We start from the raw sequence: 7,516 nt of genomic DNA, 5'->3' as shown, positions 1-7,516 counted from the left end.
CTATGTCAACACGAACCTCGTGCATTTACTCTAGACCGTATTTTAATATATGGATATTCCATAATTTACCTGTGTGTTGGTCCCCACAAACCGGTCCATGGTTGCCGATCGAACCTGCTGGGCTTCTATAGCTGCCCCTTTCATTTTATTTACACCTTTACATTATAAATGGAGCACCTATATTTGTACTTCTACAACTGATACATTTTGGGGGCTTTAGGATTATTTTCTTAGAGTGTCTTCCCAAAATAGAATTACTGCTTTAAAGAGTTTGCAGACATTTTAGACAGCTTGCTACACACTGGGAACTTATTTAACAAGGATGCACCTGCAAATTGGTCTTTTTCCCAGGCCAAGTAGTTCTGTCTACATTAGACAGTTTTGTTACATTTGCTGCTTGACAGTGATTTTATTCTTTTTTAAATTTGTTTACTGATGAGGCTATTTCTCAATACCTTTTAATCAAAAGAAAAACGTTTTTTTAAATAGGCTCCGTGCCCAACGTGGGGCTTGAACTCACAACCCTGAGATTAAGAGTCACGTGCTCCAGCGACAGAGGTGCCCCAGTCAAAAGAAAATCTTGCCCGGAGTAATGGCTAACACCATGTGGAGTTGGACAGCCTTCACCTAAAAGGATAGGGTTATTAATTTAGACCAAATTAACAAGGTGAGGAGAAGAGGCGCAGAAAATGAGAGAGCGAAGGAGCCGCTAGTGAGATAGGACAACCAGGAGAGGGTGGTGTCCTGGAAGCCAAGTAAAGACGATATATCAGGGAGAAGGAAAGAGCCTGTGTACAATTCTGCTGACGGGTCAAGTCCATGGGACTGAGGATTGCTCAGTGGAGTTACTGGCGTCCTTGACAAGAGTGAGTGCAATGCGGGGCGGGGAGGGGGCAGAAGAACAAGTCTTAATGGAGCGGTTTTAAAAAAAGAATTTAAAAAAGAAAGATAGGAGAGGAATTGTAGGTAGGGAACATAGACAACTCCTTTGAGGACTTTGCTGCAAAGGAGAGCAAAGAAATGGGTTGGTAACAGGAAGGGGAAGTGAGGTCGAGAGGGAGTTTGGATTGTTTGTTCATTTGTTTTCCAGGTGGAAAAAAATAATAGTATTTTTGAGTGCTGATAGCCATGAGAGAGAGGGGAGACCTGCTTGAGTGACATCCTTGAGAAGATAAGAGAGAATGCACAAGAGAGGGTCAGAGATGTTGCTATTATCAGAAGAGAGCAGGGTAGTGAGGCAGATAGATTTTTGTGGTGGGAATCTGCAACAATTCTCTGGACTGGTTTGGTTTCTCAGAGAAGGAGCAAGACTGGAAGAGGGGAGAGAGGTGTGAGGAGGTATGAACGCACTAGGGAAGGATACTATGATTGCCTGGCCCACGCACGTGAAGTTTCCTAACATGCAATTAAAGTAAAGCCAGAGAAGCAATACTCCAGCCACACTCAGGGGCAAAACCGAGTGGGAGAGTAGGAAAGATATGGATTTAATTAGGTATGTGATTTTGCCAAGCCATGGATTGAAAGACGCAACGGAAGGGTAAGCCCAGCGCTAGACTACTTGAGCCTTTGTAAGTGATCTGTTCTGTCTGTCTGGAACCTGGAAGATTTTCTCATTATCCTTGAGGTTCAGAAATTCCACCAGGTCAAAGATTCTGGGTCTGTATCCCTCCTCATTTTCCTGCCTGTGAGATGATGCTTTTCAATTTGAAGACTCGAGTTTCTGTCTTCTTCAGAAAGGTGTTCCTCTATTATTTATTTGATTATTACTTCTGGTCTATGTGTTCTTTTTTTTGCCCCTTTGGGACCTTTGATTATTTGTGTATTTTAAACCTGTCATAACTGTCTCCCATGACTGCTACCTTTTCCCTCATCATATTCATTTCTGGAGGCTGAACTTGTGTTTTTACCAGTGACCATTCACTTCTCTAATTCTTCTGTTGAATTTTTAAACTGGGAATTTTTTAAGTTCTAGAATATTTTTTAGTTCCAGAAACACCTGAGTGACTGTTCCAATTACATCTACATAGAGTTCTCATTGCATTTTTAATAAAGTTTTCTTCTATGACATCCCTGAGTTCACACTCCGCAGTGGCGTCCTATTCTAATTCATCTTGTTCCTTCTCCTTTACGCCAATGTTTCCTTAAGTGTCTTATAATCACTTTATATGTGAGATCTCGGAGTGCCTATGCAAGGCAGCCTATTAAGATCTCACATGACAAGGACTGACAGGTGGTTTTTCCCAGGGGACCATAGGCAAGTAGGTCAGTAAGTTGAGAACATCTCTTCTGAGTCACTTCAAGACAGGTCTCTTGGTTCTCAGCCTACTCACTCATTCAACAATTATTCAAAAAACATTTATTGAATACTGCTATGTGTCAGGCACTGTTCAACTCCTCTCCAATGCTGCTGGCAAGAGAAACTGCTTGTTCCTCCCAAGCTGGGCAGGATTGGCACTCAGGCAAGGGGAGGGAGGCACTCCTCTCAGGAGCAAAACTTAAGGGGGTGTCAAAAAATTCAGTGATCCATATGAATGTTATGTTAAAGCAATATCTTTGGGGGGGGGGTTGTTCTTTTTTCTTAATTGACTATATTCCCCATTCTGTACCTTATATTCCCATGACTTATTCATTCCATAACTAGAAGCCTGTATCTCCCATTCTCCTTCACCCATTTTGCCCATCTCCCCCCATCCCTTACCCCTCTGGCAACCATCAGCTTGTTCTCTGTATTTATGCATCTCTTTCTGCTTTTTGCTTTTTCATTTGTTTTGTTTTTTAGATTCCACATATGAGTGAAATCATATGGTACTTGTCTTTCTCTGTATCTCACTTAGCATAATACCTTCTATGTCCATCCATGTTGTCACAAATGGCAAGATCTCATCCTTTCTATGGCTGAGGAATACTATCACCTCTTCTTTATCCATTTGTCTGTCAATGGACAATTGGGTTGCCTCCATACCTTGGCTATTGTAATTAATATTGCGATAAACATAGTGGTGCATATATCTTTTTGAATGAGTGTTTTCACTTTCTTTGGGTAAATACCCAGTAGTGGAATTACTGGATCATATAGTAATTCTATTTTTAATTTTTTGAGGAACCTCCATACTGTTTTCCATAGTGGCTGCATGAGTTTGCATTCCCACCAAAGGGCACAAGGGTTCCTTTTTCTCCACACCCTCATGAACACCTGTTATTTCTAGTCTTTTTGAATTTAGCCATTCTGAAAGGTATAAAGTGATATCTCATTGTGGTTTTAACTTGCATTTCCCTGATGGTTAGTAATGTTGAGCATATTTTCATGTGTCTGTTGGCCATCCATATGTCTTCTTTGGAAAGATGTCTATTTTAGGTCCTCTGCCCATTTCAATTGGATTATTTGTTTTTGAGGGGTTGAGTTGTATATTTTCTTCATATAGTTTGGATATTAACCCCTTATTGGATGTATCATTTGCAAATATCTTCTCCCAATCAGTAGGTTGCCTTTTTGTGTTGTTGATGGTTTACTTTGCTGCCGAAAACTTTTTATTTTGGTGTAGTAAAGCAGTATGTTTTTTAAAAAATCAAAATTAATTTAGAAAATCCATGGTAAATAAAATACCCATTTTAAATAAAGGCAAGATCAACAGGCCAGGATTAGGGCAAGGAGAGTATGGTCAGGCCTTGCACGTGAGGCCACCTACCTCACCTTGGTCCCAGTCTCTCAGGTCCCAAAGCTGCATGCCTGCCATGTGGCAGAAGGGTGGAGGGACATCTCCCTCTGTTTCCAGGGCTCTGCATTTCCCCTAATCATAGAGTCACTGATCTGCACAGGTTCTATAAGAAAGGTAAGACCCTTTCTAATGAACAGAAACCATCATTTCTCCACTGAATTAAATTGCAACCTTTATCATGTTCTAAAATCCTGTGTGTATTCTGGTCTATTTCTGACCCTTCCTTTCTGTTCTTTTTTGTTTGTTTGTTTATTTTATTTCATGAAAATATCCCAAAGCACTAAACATTATTTGACATTTTATTCATGGTAATATGCCATCATTACATGTGATCATTTACTGTCATTTCCTGATTTTTAAGCATTAGATTATTTATAATTTTTAAAAATCTTTTCTCCTATTAAAAGTACATCATGTAAGCTAAATGTCCTGGTCTGATTTGGAATTGTGCAGTTTTTCCTGGACTTTGCAATGATCAAAATGTTGGGCAGTGAGGACATGAAAACAAAGTATGCTTTCTGCCCTTGATGGGCACACAGTTTGCAGTAAACAAATAGGAAGACTGACATATGACAGCTGCTAGGATAGACACCTGTATGAGGGTTTTCTTTCCAGGCTGGGGCAAGTAGAAATGCCATGTGTTGCAGACATGTCAAGAAATGAGAATGGAGTAGGCCAGATAACCTGCCCGATAATTCACCCAAGAATGAGAACAGGGCATCTGTATTAGTCAGAGTTCTCCAGAGAAAAAGATGGAATAAAGAATTAGCTTGTGCTGTTATGGATGCTGGCAGGTCCAAAATCTGCAGGATTGGCAGGCAGGCTGGAGACCCAGGAGAGCTAACGTTATAGTTCAAACCCAAAGGCCATCAGGGCCATTCATCTGGAGAACTAAAAGGAGTAGATGTTCCAGTTTGAGTCTGAAAGTCATCTGTTGCAGAGTTTTTCTTGCAGGGAGTGGGGAGAGTCAGCCTTTTGTTCTGTTCAGGCCTTCAACTGATTGGATGAGGCCCACCCACATTCTGAAGGGCAATCTGCTTTACACAGAGTCTGCCAATTTAAATGTCAATCTCACCCAAAAACACCCTCACAGAAACACCCTGAATAATATTTGACCAAATATCTGGGCATCCTGGGGCCCAGCCAAGTTGACATATAAAATTAACCATCACAGCACAATGAAATATCAAAGGAACTCTGTGCACTGTTGGTGGGAATGTAAATTGGTATAGCTGTTATGGAAAACATTATGGAGGTTCCTCAAAAAACTAAATATTGAAATACCATATGATCTGGTAATTCTACTACTGGGTATTTGCCCAAGGAAAATGAAAACACTAATTCAAAAAGATATATGCACCTCTATGTTTATTGCAGCATTAATTATAACAGCCAAGGTTGGAGGCAACCAAAGTATTCACCAATAGATGAGTGGATAAAGAAGAGGTGGCATATATATATATCATATATATCATATATATAATATTTATATATTATTGCCCCATATATATATATGGAGTATTACTCAGCCATAAGAAAAGGATGAGATCTTGCCCTTTGTGACAACACGGATGGACATAGAAGACATTATGCTAAGTGAGATAAGTGAGACAGGGAAAGACAAATACCGTATGATTTCATTCATGTGGAATCTATGTCTTTTCTAGAATTTCATGTAAATGGAATCATAAGGAATGTAGTCCTTTGTCTCTGGATTCTTAAATATAATGCCATGTTTTTGAGATTCACTCATGGTGAGATAATAGAAAATATTAATTGGTCTCTGCCCCTGGTTCCTGGCATAGAGCACCTAAATCCCTTGTAATTTCCGAAGTGATAAGCACACAAGGAGAATCTTTTGTTTTATTGAAGCGACTCTTGGTGGGCTTCTGGATGGGGGCTGGTCACCAGAAATTCCTGATAAGAAGCTTGGAATTTTCAGGTTTCATCTGGCCCCCCACTTCTCCAGAGAAGAGAGAGAGACTGGAAACGGAGTTAATAATTGATCATGCTTACATGAGAAAGCCTCCAGGAAATCCCAATAGTTGGGGGCTTAGAGAGCTCCCAGGTTGGTGAACTCATCCACACCAGGAGAGTAGTACACCCCAACTCCACAAGGACAGAAACCCCAACGCTCTGGACCCTTCCAGACCTTGCTCTATGCATCTCTTCACCTGGCAGTTCATCTGTATCCTTTATGTTATCTTTTTAAAAACTGGTAAACACATGTAAATACTTGAGTTTTGTGAGCTGCTCTAGCAAATTATTCAAACCCAAGGAGACGTTCAGTGAGAAGCATAAGCGATAATCTAGGTTTCCACAGGCATCTGAAGTTGAAGGGAAGGAGTTTTGGGGGATTGAGGGATTGAGTCCTTAGTCTGTAGCAGCTGACATTCTCTCCAGGTTGTGTTAGAATTCAGTTGTGGGACACTCAGCTGGTGTCACAGAGAATTGCTTGTTGTGGAGAAAAAAACCTCCACAGCTTTGGTGACCAGAGGTGTCAGAAGTGAAGTGTTCTGTGTGAGAGTAAAGAAGACATACTGGAAAGAAACACAGTAAGGGGAAGCTGGGTGTTTCCCTGCACAGAAAGGAAAAAACTGAGTTTTTTCATTTTATCCATGTGGCATTATTCAGTATTTTGTTCCTTCTTATTGCCGAGTAGTGGTCCATTGTACAAATATGTCACAATTTGTTTATCCACTCATCAGTTGGAGATTTATGTTATTTTCTGCTTAGGGCTAATGTGAGTCAAGATGCTATAAACATTTGTGTACATGCTTTCATTTCTCTTGGGTAAATACCTAGAAGAGTAATTGCTGGGTCATATGGTACGTGCATGTTTAACTTTATAAGAAACTGCCAAACTGTTTTCTTAAATAGCTATATTATTTTGTATTACTACCAGTGGTATATGAGAGTTCCAGTTCCTTGCCAAAGCTTAGTATTGTCTTTTAAATATTAGCCATTTTAGTGAGTACATAATGAGTGGTATTTCATTGTGATTTTAATTGCATTTTCCTGATGACTAAGGATGTTAGGTATCTTCCTTTTGCTTATTTTTGGTTTCCTGTATCTTCTTTGGTGAAGTGCAATTTTTCTTTTTTTGCACATTGAAAAAATTGAGCTGTAAGAGTGCTTACATGTTCTGGTGAAAGTCCTTTATTAAATATGCTTTGCAAATATTTTCTCCCGCTCGGTAGTTTGCTTTTTAGTTTTCTAAAGTGACTTTTGAAGAGCAAAAGGTTTTAATTTTGATGAAATCCAGTGTACTGTTTTATAGTTCGTGCTGTCTCCTATTTAAGAAAGCTTTTTGCCTAACAAAGTCACTAAGATTTTTCTTCTATATTTTCTTCTAGAGGTTTTATAGTTTGGGTTCTTACATTTAGGTCTACATTCCATTTTGAGGTTTATTTTGTTTGTACAAGGGGTGAGTTAAGGGTCATGGTTAACATTTTCTACGTGGACATCCAGTTGTCTCTGTATTTGTATTAGTTGGAAAGATTATCCTTCTCCTCCATTGAGTTGTCTAGGAAACTCTGTGGAAAATCAAGTGACCGTAGAGGCCCGAGTATATTTCTGGCATCTCTATTATATTCCATTGATTTCTTTTTTTTTTACACCAATGCCAGCTACACTGTCTTGATTACTGTGGCTTTATAATACATCTTGAAATCAGGTAGTGTTAATTCTCCGACTTTGTTCTGTTTCAAAATTGTTTTGCCTCTTTAGATCCTTTGCATTTCCATTTAAATTTTAGAATCTGTCAATTTCTACAGAAAAGCCTCCTGGGATTTTGATTG

At 39.4% G+C, this 7,516-nt stretch overlaps 1 protein-coding gene across 4 annotated transcripts in view; it reads left to right on the top strand.

Annotated features, from left to right (window-relative positions):
- Positions 1-7,516, top strand: part of CKAP2 (cytoskeleton associated protein 2) — a 94,614-nt gene that overhangs the window by 66,201 nt on the left and 20,897 nt on the right. The gene's annotated exons all lie outside the window — the stretch shown is intronic.

Source organism: Halichoerus grypus, chromosome 4 (genome assembly GCF_964656455.1).
Source record: "Halichoerus grypus chromosome 4, mHalGry1.hap1.1, whole genome shotgun sequence".
Taxonomy (NCBI): domain Eukaryota; kingdom Metazoa; phylum Chordata; class Mammalia; order Carnivora; family Phocidae; genus Halichoerus; species Halichoerus grypus.
The sequence above is the reverse complement of the archived record's forward strand: the minus strand, read 5'-3'. Positions and strand labels throughout refer to the sequence as shown.